This window comes from Cyrtonyx montezumae, unplaced genomic scaffold (assembly GCF_038088225.1).
Source record: "Cyrtonyx montezumae isolate F1298 unplaced genomic scaffold, pur_monq_1.0 scaffold_7, whole genome shotgun sequence".
Taxonomy (NCBI): Eukaryota; Metazoa; Chordata; class Aves; order Galliformes; family Odontophoridae; genus Cyrtonyx; species Cyrtonyx montezumae.
Genome location: NW_027072078.1, coordinates 11,516,957 through 11,538,029, shown reverse-complemented (window position 1 = coordinate 11,538,029; position 21,073 = coordinate 11,516,957). Strand labels below are relative to the sequence as shown.

General features: G+C 37.8%; 1 protein-coding gene across 1 annotated transcript in view; it reads left to right on the top strand.

The window, feature by feature from the left end:
- Positions 1 to 4,250: 4,250 nt before the first annotated feature.
- Positions 4,251 to 21,073, top strand: part of TLK1 (tousled like kinase 1) — a 90,713-nt gene continuing 73,890 nt past the window's right edge. Inside the window, exon 1 of the mRNA XM_065750657.1 lies at positions 4,251 to 4,323. The gene's annotated coding sequence lies outside the window, so the exon portion shown is untranslated. The remainder of the gene's footprint in view (positions 4,324 to 21,073) is intronic.

The following is a 21,073-nucleotide window of genomic DNA, read 5'->3' as shown; positions in this document are numbered from 1 at the left end:
AATTGGTCTAGTAGGCACACTTTATTGAATCAAGAGAAGACAGAGGGAGAGAAATAAGTAGGGGAAAAAAAAAAAGGAACATACTAATTGGCATGACAACATGTAGTTCTGTAACAATCACACAGCAGCTACTATTTTATGTAGGATGACACATTCAGTGCAGTGCCTGAGACATCACTCTTAACATACTTTACTCTCACTTATGACAGTTTCTCTTTAAATTGATATTTAGGCTAGGGAAAAGCCAAGTGGAAGTAACTGATTTGTTAAAAGAACATATGATTGAATAATTATGCTTGGATCAGTCTGGCTGTATTGGAGGGCCTCAATACAGAGCCAACATTCTTTTTTTTTTTTTTCATTAGCATCAGGCACACTTTGTCCTCCATTTCCTCTCAAATAGCAAGTGATCCTCAAATGGAGGAACCTACCACCAGTCTTTCATTCTGCATTAAGAAAAGCTTTGCCATTTGAAAATGAAATGGCTCTGTTTGCTGCATATCCTATTAAGCACAGTAGTCAGATGTCTTTCTGAAGAATCGGGCAGCTTAGTTTCCAATGACATTGATCACATTCAACAGTGAGAGGATGAGGGAATGGTGGGTGGAGAAGTGAAAAGACAGTGTGAGGCATTTCGAGGAGGAGGTTTGCACTCCATTGCTCACATGGGGGTGACAGTCCCTCTGAGATATAGTTTTTACTCTGAAGAGGAGCACGGTTAAATTCCATACACTCACTTCAGGTTTAATCTCCATCCTCACAAACTGGCAGTGCAGCCTTTAGTTACATTTGCATTTACTCAAAATGAAGAGAAAATAACAGTAGCAAGAAGCTGCATCTTTAGAATGGGTTTCACAGAGAGAGACCATGGCATGTTAATCCCTGGCATAAATGGGTGTAATTTGCAATGACAATGCTAAGCTTGTTTACACAGAGGCTGAGCTAAACCCAAGGATGATAAACAATGCTGTTTAAGATCCATCATTTAATCCTTTTAAAATTTTTGTGATCTAACAATCAAATATGTTTGTGTTAATAAAAGATGGTGTGACAAAGCTGTGATTGTCACTGAGCATGATTTGCTTTGTGATTAAGAAAAAAAGAAAAAGCAAAACATGATGAATACACTGATAATCTTATTCTAGATGAATGTTTCATCTTGTTATTCAAGACCAACTATTAGCAAGTTTTATAAATAGTTGGTGGTAGTTACCAAACTGTGAAGTAAGGTGTGTTTTTTAAATTAGAAGAAATGTGACCTTGCTTATACAAGGAGAGAACAAACAAATCACACCTGCAATAAGTTTACATTTAATTTTGCTGAAGATCACAAGGAATCAATACATTCAACAAGCAACTTGTTTTTAGTTTCTTTTTATTTTTCATGCACTTATTTTAATAACAAATGAAAGCAGATGAAAAAAGCAACATCATGGCACACAGTCTGAAAAGCATTTAAGTATTATTATATAATTTAAGATGTTTAATCAAGTGCAAAATCACACTCTTTTCTTGCATCAACTAGCTTGAGGCAGAATATCAAAGGCAGTAAATATTTATTTTATTTGGAAGCAATTAATATTTAGTAAAAGGCCTCAAGGTTAAATCTGAAACTTTGACCCAGATTCCTAGCATCATTTATGTCAGTGTAACACCAGAAGCCTCTGAATCTGTAGAGTTGCTCCAATATGGAGATTAGCTGTTTGCAGTTAGATTAACTATTGTCCAGTATTTCTCATAAAAATAAAAATGCAAATATTGTAGTACAATAATGTTCTATCAGTAAGAACATCTATATTAATCATTAAAAATTCAAGATCAGTTGTACAGAGACAAAAGCTTTTGTTCAGTGCTCTTGTTATTTGCTCTAAGGGCTGAAATTTGTCTTGGGTTTGAGATGCTCATGTTTGTGTTTATATTTTAGTGTAGGATATTCAGATTTTTTTTTTTATTCTACATTTTCTAATGGGTAGTACTACAAAACCTGGCAACCAACTATAAATATATAATAAGTGCATTGATTAAGTTACTTACAATAAAATTGTTTAGGGGATGTTCAATTCTGCTGTCTCTCAGATATTTGAGAAAGTACATGTGAGGAAATATGCCTATTCTTAAACATAGCAGTCCTTTCAAGACTAAAACAACAAAATTGTGAAAATATGATTTTAAAAGATGAGAGAAAAAAATTGCTTTTTAAATGTGTTTTCAGAAAGTGAAAATGTGACATGATGTTTCCACATCTTTTTAGATTTCATAGAAATCTGTTATTCCATGAAGAGAAAACTTTGCGTATCAGTATGTTTTTCTAAACAAATACCTGTAAAGCATTTTAGTGTAAATGTACACTGTACTTGGAATCCTATTTTTTCACAGTTCTTTATTCTCCTTTTCTGAAATCAGTCCACTGGATTAGAAAAGAAAACAAAAACAATAACAGTATTTGAAAGCCACAAATTTTTGATGATAATAGAGGTAAATATTAACAATGTTGTTTCCAGTGCATTTTCCTGTAATCCATTGTATCAAAGTAGGAATAATTTTATTTTATAAATTGCCACCATATTTTTTTTTCAGTAGAGATACACCCTTTGTATGCTTGTGATACTTCATATTGCTCTCATATTCTTGTTTCCAGCTACTCAATGTTAATAAAATTTCTGGAGAGCACTACTATTTCTATTCATAGAATGAGTAAAAAGAAAGTTTACCATAAATCTTCACAAATAGCTGTGAAAACAGTGACAGCTTCAGGCTTCTTGGTTTTCATCCCCAGCTTACTATGCAAAATCAGCAATGAATTTTCCTTAGGGGAGCCTAGTGTGACCTTTTTTGTCTTTAGGATAGTGCTGCTAAGTATTCTAAGCGCCCCCAAACTAAAAACCAAAACCAACAGTTATTACCAAAGAGAAGCCTAAAGGGCTTAGACTGTATAGCTGCTTACACATATGTATGCATATATTTGCATGTATACATATTATAAAATGAGAGCGTAGAGAACATCAGCAGTCCAGGAGATAGAAACCTGGAAAATGGCTGGTATCCAATTAAAGAGAAGTCCAGGCATGAGAATAAAAAAAAGTAGTAGTTTAAAAAGGGAAAGAGAAGGCTTGCATGTTCACAAATTCTCCCTAAAACCAATGGTAGCCTGAAATAAAAGGATTATTAATAATGGACTTCCAGTTTTTCATTTGGAAAAGTATAAGCTGTAACTCATGTCTGGACTTTCTAAGCACTTGCTTAGGCCTGCTAGGGGTTTGGGTTCTTTTGAATTATGCATGGGTGCTGGTTCATCAGGAAAGTTCACTGTTTGATTTTAGGTTTCTCAGTGTAGGGATGAAGATTTAAATTTTGGGAATGATGGAATCCTGTATGCAGCTTTGGCAACCTGAATGATTTTGTTCATATCAGTGTTCGTATCAGAGCCTCAGCTGTGCCTTTATTATACATATTCTTGAAAATTGTCACTGCTGTGACAAACATTAATTAAAATAAAAGATGAAAAAAGGCTGAAATGCAGTAGGATGGAAAGTTTTAGTCTTCCAACAAGCATGAAAACTCTCTGAGAATAGCTCATGCACTCTATAAGGACAAGGTGGAACAAGTAGACTTTGTGGGACGCGACAGAATGATAACTGAATCTAACAAATGTAGCTCCAGTGAAGCCTTAGGAAGGGTGAATTTCAACTGTGCAATTGGGCTGGTGGTTTTTTAACCTCTGGTATACTGCTGTACATAGTTGGAAATTTTGCTAAAATAGGACCATAGGACCTTAACTGACAAAGTGCTGTCACAGAAGATCAGAATTACAGAACAGCATTTTCACTTTCACTGTAGATGAATTTGAATAATCCAGCAATGGGTAGGACAGTAGGATGAGCTCCTTCCTGAAGAAGCAAGGTTTTACATAGGTGAGTCAGTGCTTTCTTATGACAATGTTCCATGACTTCTGTGCCAATCCTAGCTGAAGAAATGCTTTCTGTGCACATTCCCGCTTGTACGTGCAGGGTGGGGAGGGTCGGGAAGAGAGAAGTCCTGCCTGACAACAGCAATGTCTGGAGGGCTAAATGCACGCAGCACAGCGGGCAGTTGCTCTGGCTGGGCAGGCCTCCTGGCTCCTTCCTCCCTCCCGGTGCACAGGTCTGGACCACAGCATGTTCTGCAGAGGTGCCATCTCCCCACCCACATGCCACAGTCTTCCAGAAAATGGAGCCCTGGTCTAACTGTGAGGTCTGAGGGATGTAGAGTGGCCCTGGGATACACCAACGCCTGATTGATTCACATTCAGCAGATGCTTCATTATTTACATTGATTACAATCCAGGTAAGCAAAACCCTCAGTTTATTTCAAATTAAGGGAAGAATATCTAGCAAGATATTCTGGGTATCTAGAAAGACTATTTTGAAGGAAAATATTACTTTCTATAAATTTTGTATCAAACTTTAATCCTTACTACCCCACAGTGCAAGTAGAACTAATGGAGTGCAAAACATCTGTAGTGCCAACAAGCTTTGAAGGATTAGCCATTTCATCCAGCATGCAGTGCTTTTATGCATGGCAGTTCACATGCAGCTGATTGGTTAGTCAAAAAGAAAAATCATTACCCCTACTATAAGATGTGAGCTTCAAAATGAGGCTGTGCCCTTATTTTCCATGAGAACTTAAAACATGCAAAGCTTGAGGTTCTAAGAGTTAGTCAGCCATGTGTAGGTTACAAAACCACAATGAGTTAGAAACTTGTGTTAAAATTTGAAATGAATATCATTTATTTGCTTCCAGCTCAACACCAATTTGATCAGTTTCATTCTATCTGGTGTAAGACTAAGAAAGACGATTTTACAGTAGGAGGGGATTTCTTCATAATATCACAGCAGGGTGTAAACAAGAATCTGTTTCTGATTAAACCAATGTGGGCGACTGCACTAGCACTTGTCTTAGAATGTACAGTTATAGCTGTGCCTCCAGCCATAGGCTGCTTGGCTGATGCTCTGTAACACCTGCTGAACTCTCGTTTCAGTCTTCTCACTCTGCAGGCCCTGAGGTTTCAGTCATCTCTGCTAGCTCTCAAGATGCTGCTACATGAGGTGAAACTGAAGTTACATAGTGCATGCAAATTCATTGCATGAGATATATTTGTAGAATTCTTTATTGACTGTTCCCGATGCTAAAAATGGCCAACAACAGCTCCCTAGTCAGTGGCCACTATTACGCCTTGTTTAAATTATGCACAAATACAGCCCCTCTTGAAGAAAGCATCTGTAATATAACACTTTTAATGTAACATTGGAGCTTTCTTTCCCATGATTCCTAGCTCAAAATTGATGCACCGAATCCTGATCTGCCCCCTGGGAAACACGGAAAAATTTTGCCACTGGCTTTACTCAAGACAAGAATTCATCTTAAAGAAATTTCACAGTCAGATCTGCAGCTGTTGTGCATCCTCATTCAGGTAGATCTCTTCACACTTTGATAAGTTTAATATGGAGTATTGTTGGTCTGCATTTTCTGAACCTTAGTGATATTTGTGGTTTTACTCTTTGAGATAGGAGAATGTGGAATCAATTTTGACAAAATGACAAGGAAAGAGAAAGTCATGCAGCCTGAGTATGTTTGCGTTGCTGCATTGTTGGACTTGCTTTTTAGAATTAGTTTTTCAGTTCTTCCCAAAAGTGCTGTAGTAGAAGATTAATGTCGGTGTGCAGCAGTCACAGGACAGACAGAAGTGGCCCAGAGCCAGTGCCTGCTCCTTGCTGACAAGGCCTGTCATGGGAGCACTGCAATGGCTTCGTACAAAGAATTTTGCAGAAGGAAAGTAAGCTGTTCTGTGTTCTCATTTATTAGACAGAGAGAGAACTGAAGAGTAACCTTTATGGAACTCACATGGCACCTGAATAATTTGCATTTAGAAAGGATGTTCCTTTCGTGTTCGATTGCTTTATTGAATCTGTGTTAGACTCCTGTAAATGCTGCACAGCTTTTGCATCTCCAGTACTTTTCCTAAATGAAAGACTAACCTTTGGAGTCTGGCTTGGTACATTACATTTATGTTTAGTCTAAAAGAGGTAATGAAAGTCATTGAACTGAATGGCACAAATTCCCTTGGTCCTTTGGAAGCAGCTTTAACAACAGTCTTACTTGGATGTTCAGAGTGACAGGAATTAACATCATTCCTATGCACAGGAACATACTTCTGCTTGAAACAACCCTCCACAAATTCATGTTTCAGTAATCTTTAGTGAGGGCAGACTGTTGTGCCGAAGGAGGAAAAACTGAATATGTTTCTCATTCCCAAGAGAAATTAAAAAGGAGGTTTTGAGTGGTTAACAAGTCTCTTCGTGCTGATTTATAGTGACCTGCCATACAGAATCTTGAAACAAAACTCATGTTAGCAAACAAAAATATTTTGAAAATGAGTGTGTTAAGGAGTTATGGGGTTGGTGTGACTGTGGTCTGAGCTTGGTTTTTTTCTATCATATGGGTTACGTTCACAGTAAATTCCTGTATCAGATAGTAGAGAAGTTTTACCCTGCAGGTCAGACAGAAAGCTGCGCCAGAAGTATTGGAGATAGCTAGCTGGGTGGGAGGGACTCCTGTAATACACCTGTATCAGCCCCTTTCCAGTTCAGTGATGTGATGTAGATCTCTCAGTATCTTACACAAAAGTTTTATGGACAAGATAGTATTTAACAGGGTGTTTGAGATATGTAATGTTTGAGTTTTGTTTTGAGATTTTTGTACAAAAGCAAAACCTCATTGAAATCAGACATAAATCTGTTTTGTGAATTACAGGTGGAAAGTGTTTTGTGGAAAAACACCCGTCATCACTAATAAGGATTATAGCTTTAATATTCCCCGTAATATTCCCAGCATTAGATGCATGAGATTCTAAGTAGCATTTCTACGTTTACCGGTAACAACTCGTTCGTACTAAGGCAGGGTGGCAGTTTAACTGTGGCTCTGCAAAGCGGTAAAAAAAAAGCTGATGCCTGTGAACTCTGCACCCACACTCTCTCTATGGGAACTTTGCAGTATCTGTGCAATTGCTCTCTTGAGGCAGGGCCTGGGATCTCCTGAGTTACTCTGAATATACACTGGCTTTGGTTATTGGTGTCCCGGTCCCCAGCTGAATTGTTTCCTGTCCTGCCCTGCAGATCTCCTTGCCAAGCAATCTGGACGGTTTGTGAATGCTGTATCAGCAGAAAAGATATGGCTGCAATCCTGTGTTCTGTGCAGCTGCTTATCTGTTTTGGATGTAAGATTGAGAAATTGTCCCATCCCAGTGAATAATCTTATCTCAGTCACTGTCAGCTCATGGTTGGGGTGGGGCAAGAGTAATCCCACAACATGCACAGCAGTAACTTTAGCATTTAAGACTCGCAGGCAGCATCAAACAGTGCTGTGTACTCTCAGAGACAAAGGATTTTGCCTCTTTGCCTTCCGTTCCTTGTCGTGCCTTTTCAAAGAATAACGAATCATCTCAGTATCCTGCTCTGTTTTCTGTAGGCACTCAAAAATGAGAGTTGTGGTATTTAAGGGATCTCGTAAAGCTCAGAAAGTAAACATGGATCATTTAGAACAATGGGTCTTCCTATTGTTCCCATTCTTCTTCTGTTTCCAGCTACAGAAAAGGAATATTACTGTTGTGTGCTCCACTGTAAGGACCCATATTTGTGTACACACTAGTGTAAAGCAAAATAAAAATTCCAAAAGAAAGCAAGCTGACTTTTTCCTTTCCAGCTCCATGCAGACAAAATCTTAGAAGTGCAAAAATAGCAATTGTGGTGCTTTATGCATGCCTGGAACGTGGTCAGGAAACAATATAGAAACACATAAAGAATAGAATAAAATTAGAAACTAGTGTGGAGAAATGTCTTGCTGCTATTTTGCTTCTCCCTAAATAATGCTATAAATAAATGAATATATGCAACTGATATTTCCCCCTGATGACCTAGAAACTTTATTTGGAACAAGGCCTACAGGATATTTTATAACTTCTTTGGGATTTCTTTTTACTTTTTAGTAACTTGGCATATGAATTTCTGAGTGTAATATGGCACTATCATCAAAAAGAAGATCAAAAAAGTGACTAGAATAAGTGAAAAGGAGATAGAACTGGCACAAATCTGTATGGAACAAAGAAGTTACATTTATTATCCAAAGTACATCTCCCATTGGGAGCTTGGGTAGCTATCATACGAATCACGATGGAAGATGTCATCTAATGAAGGGCCATTGTTATGGGAAGCAGGTAGTCTCCATTTCAAATAAAAATCTGGGCACAATTATGTTAAATTTAAGCATACAAGCAGCCAAAGGAGCCCCTTCTGTTATTAGGCACTTAATCTTACTACCTGATGTGAAATTGTCTAATAGGAAAATCAGGTATGAATTTCCTATTAGAAAATGCAAAATGTATACAAAGTTGTCTCTGTGAGTCTTACGATTGGTTTTAGTGCTTAAAGGTTAAATTCTGGTCTCAATGAAGCAGTTCTTTTGGCTGTTCCTGTAGTCTGTGAATTTTATTAAGTGTACGAATATCAAATAACACCGTACACTTGATTTGTCTGGTAGCAAGCTATGTTCTCTTTGCCTCCCTAGGATCCTTAGACCTTGTCTGAAACCCGTCACCTGTGACAGGCATTTCTTTCTCTGTTGTTTCTGTGGCATCTGAATGTGAATGGTGAATCTGTCTTTGAAAGGCATAAATGAGATGCATTGTCATTTGGTGGTCAGTTCTGGTGGATACTCTCTTTTATGTATGTACATAGACTCTTGTATTCGGTTTATGAAAGTAAGAATAAGTTTTACTTAGGGAGACAGATGAGAAATAAAGGATTAGTAGGTCTCCCCATGCAATAACTCCAAATGTGAGATTCTAGCCCTACTTATAACAATGACAGGTTTTTTTCTGAGTTCAGTAGGACCACAGTTTTACCCATATGGTGCAGTTGTGCTTTCCTAGGAGAACTAATGTATAAAATACAGCTTCTGCCAGCACATTACCAATGTAATAGCATAGAAAGAGGGTAACGTTGAATGACATGCATAGCCAATAATAGCCGCTGTGAGCATCCTGTTGAGAAGTGTACTAATGTTAATCACCAGCTTCCTGGGTTTGTATAATACTATTTTCTTTGTACATGGATGAGGTAGACTAAGGATGAGTTGAGGTTCTTTGTGGAACTGTGGTTAGTTTTTCTTCTGTTTTGTTTACTTTTTTATTTTTTTGAAACTCATCAAAGGATGTCTGATGTGGTGTAGCTTCTTTGATTTTTGTTAATAAATCACACCATTAATAACTAAGTAAGCTTTCAAAGCCCTTAGAGGCACTGTTAAATTTTTCAGCTCTTTTAGTCTGGTTCTGTCTAGCTCCTAGCTTCTTGTCTTCAGGTCTTGCCTTTTGTAAAGCAGGTATCACCATGCATGCATTTCTGAGAGGTGTCTTGAACCTCATGGAGGAGGAAAAAAGACTGTTGATTGGGATCACAGACTTCCCTGGCCCTCTGCTCAGTAGGTAGTGTGCTGTGGGCATTAGTAACAGTGTAGAGGGTCTTTGGCTGGTGTGTTGCCCATAAATCTTGGATTGAACACCATTGCTCAATATCTTCCAGATCTGTTTAACATACTTTTTCTGACAGGACTGTTTAGATGTCAGCTATAAGAAAAACTCCTTGATATGTTTGTGTGAGAATGAACCCTGTAGATAAAATTACATTGCATAATAATTTCCTGCAGTTCTACAGAAACTTGTTAGAGTAGTCCAAAATTTAATTCAGCATCTCCCTATGAAATTGGACCTCTACTCTATTTCTGATTGTTTCTTTGAGGTCAGTTGATGACATGGAAGCACTTGTTCTTGTTCTGAATTGTGCCTGGGTGCCTCCTTCTAGAGCAGTGGAGATCACCTGCTGAACTTACATGTATATGCAGCAATAACAGCCATAATGGGTGCTTCTGTGCACTTTGCAGTATCTTTCAAGTTAAGGGGGCTCTGACAGATCAGTCAGTTTTTGTTTGCCTGCATTTGATTGCGCACTTAAAATCAGCTGGCTCAGATCAAGTGGTACCTTATAGTTTTAAATTCAGCAATGGCTGTTGTCTAAGGGAATTCTTCTGTTCTTGTAAATGAGAAAACAACACTCATGCTAATGCTGGCCTTGGAAATTTCTTTCTATTAATCCTCCCCAAGGAACTTGAGCTTTCTTGATTGCAAATGGAAAACTCTTGAAGGAAAAATGTGCACATGACCAAGAAAACATAAGAAGGGAAGAAAAGGAGATTATCAAATTACTTCCGAAAAATGAAGTGAGAAAGAAAAACATAGAACAGAAAGAAGTGAAACAGTAGCATGAGGTGACATGATGCTTTAAGATTCTGAAAGGAAACTGAAGATTTTACTTAAGATTGGTCAAAGTTCTATACTGAGATAATAGAAGATACCATCCTGAAATACTCAGCTTGGTAATTAGAGGTCACTTCATTGATTCTTTTCATCCATGTGTGTTTCAGACTGAGTATCTCCAATATTTGGCTTCTTATACTACATGCAGTAGATTAAATTTTCCTTTCTTATAGGCGTTATCTTCAGCAGTATTCCCTGAAAAGCCTTATGGATTCAAGCTGTCCCTTAATCAGTATTGTGGAGGATGCAGTTTTGATCTTTTTCTCTAATGTATGAACTGTGATACATCCTGGCATACATCTGTCAGACCGGACTGAAAGCATTCAGTTGTAGATGTATATTATCAGAACTGGGCCAACAAATTGGTGTCAATCTAAAGGAGACAGAAATGTAACAGTTGGGAAACAGAATATCTCAAAGTAGGGTCTTAACAAAAGATTTTAACTGTACATTTAAACAGACAGCAGCAAGACATCCTTAAAATATGCTGCAGTATCTGCATACTGACTTTTACAGATGTACAACAAATGTGGATTGCTTGTGAAAAAACAGCAATAGGTCAAGATGTAACATAACAGAGAAATGAACTCTGCAAACATAAATAGTTATTATTGTGGATGGTAACTGCTTTCTACTAAAACTGGCAAGAATGATGATTCCAACCCTCTTTTAATATTTACTGAAGAATTAGGAAGCTAATGGGAGAGTGCAGCAAAAATCACCTCTTCTGCATTCTAGAGAAATAAGCAAGACTAGCATTGCCAGGCCATACTGAAGAATACTCCAGTATACTGAAAGCTATGGGGCTGCAGACCCACCTACTAAAAATCAACAGCACTTGCTACTGAACAAAGCAGAGGCAAATATAAAATGAAAAATGCCACATCAGCTGAAGGATGTGTAGAATTCTTTCTCATCAGAGTTTTTATGATTTTTAGTGCTTCTATGAAACACTGCTGTATGGCAGATTACAAGCAAGAGGTGAATGCTTCTGGTTTGATCTTAAAGCCTCTTTCATTAGGGGCAGGTAAGCATCAGTGTCATCTCTGCATACCTCAGCATGTTTTAATATCTTCCCTTATTCTTTGGGGTGGTTTCTAGTTTGAGTCCTTAACGTAAGACCTCTTTTTGATTTAGACTTTGGTTACATTCCAGAAAAGTGGATTCATTTGAACTACAAAATCCATTTGTTTTGGTACTGATAAACATTCTGCCTACTAAAAACTGCATTGAAAGAGAGGAAGTCTAACAGGCCTCACACCACCTTTTGTCTGTGTTGTAGCAAGGGTAGAGGAAAAGATATCCAGGAATTGTTTTATCATGATATCATATACATAAGCATTTTTATTTTTCTAATCTCTTGGATATTTCAGTGCCTGTCTTAACCCTTTGTTCTTGAAGTAAGCATGGAAAATGATATTGCAAGTACTCAATTTTGTTCTTTCTCAAGAGCAACTACCTCGTATTGACCAGGAAATGAGAGCATGTAGAAAGCTAGATTTCAATTAACACATCTAAGGGCAGTTTGTGAAGTTTTGCCTATAACTAAGGTTTAGCTGAGTTGCAGCTGAACTATAGTTTAGCAGAGTGCAGATTCTGCATTTTCCTACACTCGTGTATTGCTGTCTTACCTCTCCTATTTTTTCTGCTTTTCCTCTCCTTCTCTGAAGAGGCCAAATGGAAAGCTGTATAATCTTTTTGAATATATTCTATGGTTCTTGCTGATGAATTAGATGAACAGCTGCTTGGAGCAGCCTGGGAATACAATTTGGTGGAAAAAAAAAGAAATGAGATAGAAACAAATTCCCTTATGATGCCATTCATTCCATATGCAATATTATCCCAGAGGGTTGGAAACATGGCAAGGCCTAAAATTCAATTTGAATTTGAGCTGGTTTTTAAAGAAGCAGTTCTACATATGCTGCTTCCACAAAACCACGTGCATGTAGGCACAAACTTTCACTTCTTAGGTAGGAACAGTATAGTTGGTTGAATGCGTTTTTCTTGGTGTGCAGAAGAACTTACTTTTATAGGGACAGCCATTACAATTTCTTTTCAATACTTCCCAAAGTTATACTAATTCTTCCACTACATGATTCTCATCACTTCTGTGTGCTTTAAGCAAGGTGTGAAGGGAAAAAAAAAAGGCTCACATTTTTGGCATGCAAGATGATCAAAATCCATTCCAGTAAATGAAAAGGAACTCATTGATATGTGTCAGTGTTCCTGTAATATCCACCTGATCACATTATGCATTGCAATTTTGTGTTAAGACTGGAAATTAAAGCTGATCTGCTTCTCAGTCATCTTTTGAATGTTGTACACCAACTAAGCAATGGGCATTTTGCTTTTTTGTCTTGCTGCTTCAGTAAATTTCTTCCCAGGTTCTCTTCAGCTAACATCTTAGGAAACACACACACAATTAAAGATGCCTGTCTACAAAAATGAGAGAGCCCAAGAATTGATCTTGGATAAATTATCATTTAGTTCTGGTCATTCACACTACTTTAGAAAGTTTGATGAGATTTTTTCAATGGAGATTTTGCATCAGTACAGGTTAGGGGGCTGCCCTGCTGGAGAGGAGCTCAGGAGGGATGGATCTGGGGTCCTGGTGAACAACAGGTTGGCTGCAGTGTGCCCTGGTGGCCAAGAAGGCCAATGGTATCCTGGGGTGCATTAAAGAGAGCACAGCCAGCAGGTCAAGGGAGGTTATCCTCCTCTTCTACTCTGTCCTGGTGAGGCCACGTTTAGACTACTGCGTCCAATTCTTTGCTCCACAGTTCAAAAAAGAGAGGGATCTCTTAGAAGGAGTCTAGCAGAGAGCCACAAAGAAGGGGCCTGGAACATCTCCCATATGAGGAAAGGCTGAGTAACCGGGGTCTGTTCAGCCTGGGGAAAAGAAGATCAAGAGGGGATCTGATAAATGTTTATAAATATCTGAAGGGAGATAAAAGGAAAATGGTTGAGGCCAGGATCTTTTCGGTGATGTATAGTAATAGGACAAGGAACAGCAGCCGAAAGCTTGAACATAGTAAGTTCCATAGCAATGTGTGGAGGATCTTCTTTGCAGTAAAGGTGACGGAGCACTGGAATAGGCTGCCCAGAGAGGTTGCGGAGTCTCCTTCTGTGGAGGTATTCAAGACCCATCTGGACACCTACCTGTGTGACCTGTGTGTACCTGCTTTAGCAGGGGGTTAGACTCAATCTCTTGAGGTCCCTTCCAACCCCTGCAATTCTGTGATTCTGTGATAGTGTGATGTTGGCCATGTGGAACATGTTATGGTGTGTGACCACATGTTCCATATCGTGAACTAGATGACCTTGTTTTTACTAACTTGTTTCCTTTTACCCCACTGTAGTAGTGTAGTGTAGTGTATGCAGTATAGTGTAGTGTAGTATAAACCCAAGGAGAAGGAACTGGATTCTTTTTTTTTATTATTGATTGGTTGGAATGCATGGCAAACCTATTAAACCATAAGCTTGGTCTGCAAACACAATAACTTCAGAATTCTAGGAAAATAAATAATTTTATATGAATAAGTTAAAGTTTATTCTGGAACAAAATTGTTTACATGCTTGGATAATTGGGAGAGGACTTCTTGGTAGTTATGTGAAAGTGGAGAAATGAAGTCTATATTTTTAAATTAACTCTTAGGAAACAACTCATAGCTTAATATTAGTCATGAAAGCTGCAACAAGAATTTTGGTTTTGTTTCTTTAAAAGGGATTGTGTTAGCTTTCAGGATGAAAGCATCACCAGCTCAACTGTAACTATAGCTTGAAACTTTGTGCTTCTGTGCATCTGCGTAGCTTGATATTATCTATGTACTGGTAACAGTGATACCTAAGGCTACCGTGGATAAACACTGAAGGTTTCTGATGACAGCATCTTAAGCACAGGAGAAAAGCTCTAGTGTGGTCTGTGATACCATCATAACCTGAGGTGCTGACAGAGCTTCATTCAAAGTTTCCCTGTGAGTTGCTTTTCTCTATTTCGTGTACCATTTTTGTTTCTTGTTGATTTCGTAGATATTTATTTTCTCTTTTAAAAAGCCCAGACTAGAATTAAGTATTAAAATCAAACTACCTTTTACTACCCTGATTATTTTACAAGAATTCAAAATCTCAATTGGATGTCTCAAAGTTCATAAAATGAGTATTTCAGACAATAGACCTGTATTTTAAAAAAGTATTGTAATTAATCAAGAATAATATTTACTTAGTTAACTTCAACACAACACTGATATTCTGCCACGTAGTAGATCATACTGCTCAACACGACAATCAACTCCATCATCATTATTAAAAAAGTGTCATAAAAGAATAAGAAGTACTGAAAGAAGGCTTTGTGAAGATGCAGGCTTGCTAAAATATTTGCCATTACAAGAATGTGGGTTGGATTTTTCGCTTTATATTTGTTTGGGGCTTTTCTGGGAGGGGGGAAGAGGGGGGTTATTTTTTTTTTTGTCGTGTTTATGTTTTCAAGTTGCTAAAATGAGTCATCTTTATTTTTCTCATTATCCTAATAATTTCTTGTTTTACTGAGAGGTTTTACAGAAAGGCTTTATTTCACTAAGGCCTTGGTGGTAGTTGTACTGCCCAGCCTATAGCAGCCAAGATAAGGGAAACGGTTTCTCTACTACAGAAATCATTGCAGGAAAGGAAAAAAAATAAAAAAGGAAGAAGAAAAAGGAGGGGGGTAGAAAAAGACCTTAAAAGGTCATCCAGTGCATCCCTGTTCTGAGGCAGGAAATGGGTAACTAGGTCATTCCTGACAGATGTTTGTATAGGCTACTGTTAAAAACCACAAATGAAGGGGATTCCACAGCCTCCATAAACCTATTCCATCTAATCTAGACTTCTGTTTGAAAGGGGGGGTTGTTGGCTTTTTTTGTTGTTGTTGTTTTGTTTTCATTTAGTCTACTCTTCTTTGCTGCAAATTAAGCAATTATTTGCTATATTTTAGGTAGGAACAAAGAACTGTTGATTGTGACTTTCTGTATGATGCCTTTTAAAATATGCATTTTCCCTCCAGTCCTCTTTTCCAGAACTAACCAAGCCTCATCCCTTCAACCTTTCCTTGGAAGTCCTACTTTCAAAATAACTTATCATTCTTGTTGATTTCAACTCCATCCAAATTGTTTAAATTGTTCTCAAAGTGCACTGCCTAAAATTGCACAGAATGCTCCAGCTGAGGCCTCAGCAGCACTGAAGATTGCAGAATAATTAGGTCCTGCATCTCACAGCCTGTGCACTTCCTAATACATCCTGGAATTAGAAATGCTTTTCTGTAGCATCATCGTGTTATTGACTCATATTTATCTGGAAATCCACTGTAACCTTCCTATCATTTTCTGCAATCCTGTTGCCCTGTTAGAGAGTCATCATATTATATTGATATACTCTGTTTTATTTTTGTCATCAGTAGTACTTAGTCTCTCTCTCTCTAATTTGAGCTTGTTTCAGTCAGATTGTTGCCCAAGGTACCTAGGTATTTTGAATTCTGTTCTGTTTTTCACTGTGTTTGCAACCCTGTTCTATATTTTCTGCCAGTCTTACAAGTTTACTCTCTGTTCCATTATCTAAGCTGTGAAATGAAAAAATGAACAGAATAGGTCCGATGAGGAAACCCTGAAGGATGTTACTGCACGAAACTGTTGATAAATACTGTTAGGAAAAAATATTTAACTCAGTGTGTGTCGACTGTTAATTTTATCTATACCATTGTGGTAGGTAAAAATTAAAGAGGACCAAACTAAAAGCTTCTTGCTAAAGTGCAGATAATACAGTTGTTGATTTCTTCTTCAACAAGGTTGTCACCCTGCCTAAGAAGCAAATTGAAGTAGTTGATACAATAATGATCTTAAGATTACATTTTAATCTCTTATTGCCTAATTATTTTCTCTTATGTGTTAACCTCATGCTTGTACACTAACTGCCTAATAACTTGTGATAGTATCCTCTAGTGATGGATAAAGTATTAATGAAAGTCAAGTCAACTGAACTCAAATTCCTAAGAGAGGCACTATTTTCATCATTTCCAGTCTTCTAGAACCTCCCTTGCATTCCATCAGTTCTCTAAAGAAAAAGAAAAGAATCAACAAGCAGAGGCTATTTTAGCTTTTTAAGTGTTCTAGCATATTTTAGAACGTTTTTCTGTGGAAACATTCATATGGTCACCTGTCAGGCTGTACCATAACTTCTGAACTTGTTACTCTCTTTCCAACCAAATTAGACTGAATAGTGGTGTTCTCAGTGGTACTATACTTCTGCAGGCTTTATGAAAATAACCAGGTAAATAGAGACCTCCACATCAACAAAGAATTCAGTGTAATTGAAACCATGATATCAGGCATTGGAAAACTCACATAAGAACGTTGTTACGAATTCTGAACATGTGAGTCTGAACTTTTACTCTGGGCTGATCCAAATGTGAGACACAAACTACAGGGATTATCCACAGCTTTCTTTACACTTTAAATTGGAAGAATGGGAAATGGGCATGTCTTAATATCACTTTACTCATTCCTGCTTTTTTCTGGCCTGTGCTTCTTGACCTTTATGAAAACTAATTGCTTTGTGTATCTGAAGCTAAGATTATTTTTGTAGACATATGAAACACATTAGGCAAAAAAAGAGCAGTGAATATTTTAGTATTTTTCTGTGACACTGTTTTTCTTGTTAGATATTACAACTGAACCTTCTTTTGTTTCCTTTATTTCTTCTGTGTCTACCCTGTGATTGGCTTTTGGTTTGTTTCTTCATTTAACACTTTTTGCCTCAGCCTTCCTGGTTTGATTCCCACGTGACTTTTAGTCATTTGTTCTTGTCTCTGCATATCAGTGACAACTTCCTGAGTTGTTTTTGTTGGTTTTTTTTTTTTGGTCATCATAGAGTTCTTGATGAAGCTTTGCTTCTCTCTTTCAGTACTTTCTTTGCATCAGGATAGTTTGCTGTTGTGTCTTTCTAATTTGCCTTTCTCAGAAACAATCAGCTCTCCTATGCTCTTATTTCCTTCCTGAATTTCTTTCAAAAGATTTACCCAACCATTCATTCCTTAAGCCAATGAGACTGCTTTTGGAATCTCATTCTCTTTCTGTCATTCCATGCTTTCTTTGCCATCATTAATTTTATTGTTCTGAGGTTGATATTATACAATTTTCCACCTTGGTCTTACCAGTTAATAGTTCCTAATTAAGTAACACATAAGGCAGCCTTTTCCCTCTCATCTCCTGAATTCTTGGAGACTGCAAGTTGTTCTCAGTACCTTTCAGGAATCTGCTATCTGGCTTATTTCCTGTACCATTATTTTCCTGAACATTTGTGTGTGCTGAGTGGTGGTGAGGAAGAAGAAAAGGCCCAGATCTCCGATGGGGACAGAATTTTATTTTAGGGAGAATGTGCATGAAATATGACTTTTCTGGATAGAACCAGGGAGAGGACAGTGGACTAGGTGGGTGACAGATCTGATCAAGCAAAGCAGCACCTGTATTCCCAGCATAGCAGCATCACAGTGTAAAGCAGCAGTTCAGCAAAGCTAAAGCTGAAAGGGAGAAAAGGCAAGAAATCTGTAAATTACAGTATGTCATTTGAATACCTAATATTTCATTTTCAGGTTTATTGTCGATGCTATATGGCCAAAATTTAAAGGCCTTATTCACAATTACAGAAAAAAAAAACCTCACTGGCCTCAAATTGGTATGACTTTTGTCTGAAAAAAGCATCAAGACATGCCCCTTTGCTATTAGAAACCATATACAGACATGGCTTTCTGCAAACATTGCCCATCTCTAATGGCTTAAAATCAAAGGCAACAAAATAAGCTTCAGGCAAGGCAAGTCCTTCATGAAAGAAGATATAAGGTGTAAACAGTGAGACGCAAGTTTGAAAGATGTGTGGAAATGTACAAGCTTAAAGAAAAAATGGAGAGGAAGCCTGACACATAAGAGGAGACTGTTTACCAGAGAACAGTATTATAAAAGGAGTAGTCTGAGTGTAGGAAAAAATTGCAGGGAGCAGCAGACAAGTAGATTGCAAGGGATACAGGAAGAAGAGCAGTAGAGGAGAATGAAAATAGACAGGTGGGAGAGAAGGAAGTGAATGCAGCATCCATCAGGGTTATTATTTTTTTTTTTTTATTTATTTCTTAACTGGGGAACATTTAAATCCCTATTATTTTTGATAAAAATGAACAGTAAAGGATTGTAAAAGTGTCCTTCATTCTGACTGGCTAATAATCCTAGTACTTAGAAGAGGGAGTCTGGCGTTGAGAGTAGCATTTCTATCATAAGAACGCAGTTTAATTTTTGGTTGTGGTTTGAAGAGAATCTGTTTGCAGGCTTCTTAGAGATTTGAGTACAAGTAATCACAGCAGAGGTGGATCACCAGGTCTGACTGCTGGTGACGATAGCAAAGGTATACGATAAACGCAAGTTATGACAATTTCATGGATGATAAAAATAGATCTGTGCTTACATGGTGTTTGTGTTCTTCAGTGTAGGCTTTATGCGATAACCATTTTTTCATTTTGGCTTCTCTTCATCTTGATATGCTGGTATATTTAGGGAGGATATTTTTGCTTCTGTATTATTTATGTATGTTTTTGTTACCTTGCAACTCACAGTTGCTATCAAGTGCTATATTAAAAAAATTATAAAGCATGTAGTGTGGTATGTGGCTCAGGGAGACAGCTCTAATTCAGTGAGCCTCAAAATTGATTTAATCAAGATCTGAGTAATGTTTTCCTATAAAAACATCATTGTTTTAAATCAATTTTAGAAAAGTTTAACTACACTTGAAAATTAATGTTAGTATAATTACAACATTCCTTTTTTGCTTGTAAGTAGAAATGGTACATGAGAATCAGGTACAAAAGCTGTTAAATCTGCAGGCGTGTTGTACCATAGTAATGCACTTGCTGTCACAGTCACTTGGCATTTTACCTTGTACTCATGCCAAAGCTGCATTTTGAGTCTCCTGAGCTACAGGACGCAGCCTGGAAGATTCTAGTCAGCACTGCAGCTCTGGTGGTGGGAGAGCATCGGTGTGGCACAGGGAGGGTCTGTACTGCACGCAGCTCTGGTAGGTGTGGGAAGGACAGTGTGTGAGCTGTGAACCTCTGCCATTCACTATGACAGGGAATAGTAGTTTTGGTTATATTTTTCTAGAATACTGCATTCCATCTAACCTAGAAGTGTCATAAATACATCATTTTAATGATGAAGAAATTTAGGCATTCTTTATTTGAGCCAGTGTACCAGTGTGTCCATTTTAGTTAGGAGAATATTCTACCACAATAATCAAATCAGACTGGTGGCTGATGTTGGTCTTAGGGTGTGTGAATCCTTCTGTGTATCGGATAAGTGAGTGCATGTACATTTGTGTATACATAGATAGATGAATCAAATTGGTATACACTGGCAAACATACTGCTGTATCAGCATAGTGCGCTGCAACAACTTACGTTTCTCCTTCAAGGGAAATGTCTACAGCTATAAAACACCTTCCCAATTGCATGAAGTGCTATAGTCTGAAAAGCTGTACAAAGGTGACAGAGAAGTAGAGAGAAACAAATGAGGCCACCTGCTAACATATCTGATACATCTGTGATCCAGAGGTGCCAGGATGACAGGGAACTAACAAAGAGTTTGTGCTTTTCTTAACAAACAGAACCTTGCCTTCACTGGCATTGCAAGTAATTGGTGGCCTAAATGAAAAGGCTTGAATGGTGATTAGCAAGGAGATTTGCTTGTTTGAGAAAGTCAGAAAGAAGGCTGGGCTGCTCTGCTTTCTGTCCAAGAACTTGCTCAAAGTCCAAGAAGATAGAAGAAGGCCATATACTGAATATTTCTGGTTAGAGATGAATATGAGAGGGTAAAAAGATCTAATGCCATTGTTGAGCATATTTCAGAACTCCTAAAAGAAGCAAGTGAAGGAAGTAAATACTAGAAGCACCCAAAATAAGGTCTCTAATGATCTCTGATCCCTGACACTTCCCTGATCTCAGGCACATAGAGATCAATATAAGTTCAGAAATATCTAGTTCAGTACTTCTCCAGGGATGTTATCCATCCTCATAGTTATGGAAACTCTTGTCTTTCAGACATGGAAGAAGCACAAGCCTGCTAAATCAGGTTCCCCTTCTACCCCAACTTCCTGATTGTCCCATGAATTTAAGGCCTCCCTTCTAATTACTAGTTTAAGTATGGTCTTATTTACGACTTATAAGTAAATATACATTATTCACATAATTGGTCATGTGACTTGGTCAGTCACCACTCCCAGATATCCTAGTATCTGTTACTTGCATGAAACTTCAGCCAGTTGATTGAAAATTGATAGCACATTGCTGGCAGAAAGTGAGTTAGGAGACCCTGTTACTAAGAATATGTATTATTTCATTATGAGTGTATATTTCTCACGAGAACACCAAAATACATTTGGTGCCTGTGAATGGCGAAGGTGAAGGTCATGGAATAAGGAAAAACTAAAACCTCTGGAATTGTAGCACAACTGTAGCATGTTCTTCTCCAAGAACATCTGGTGTGAGCTTTGGATTGTGTATGTAATATCTGAAATCGTCTCTTTGTTCAGTAATGGATGTTTGCTAAAGTTTAGAAAGTAGCATTAGACCTGAGTGCACAGCTATCTTCATAGACACAATGCAGTGCA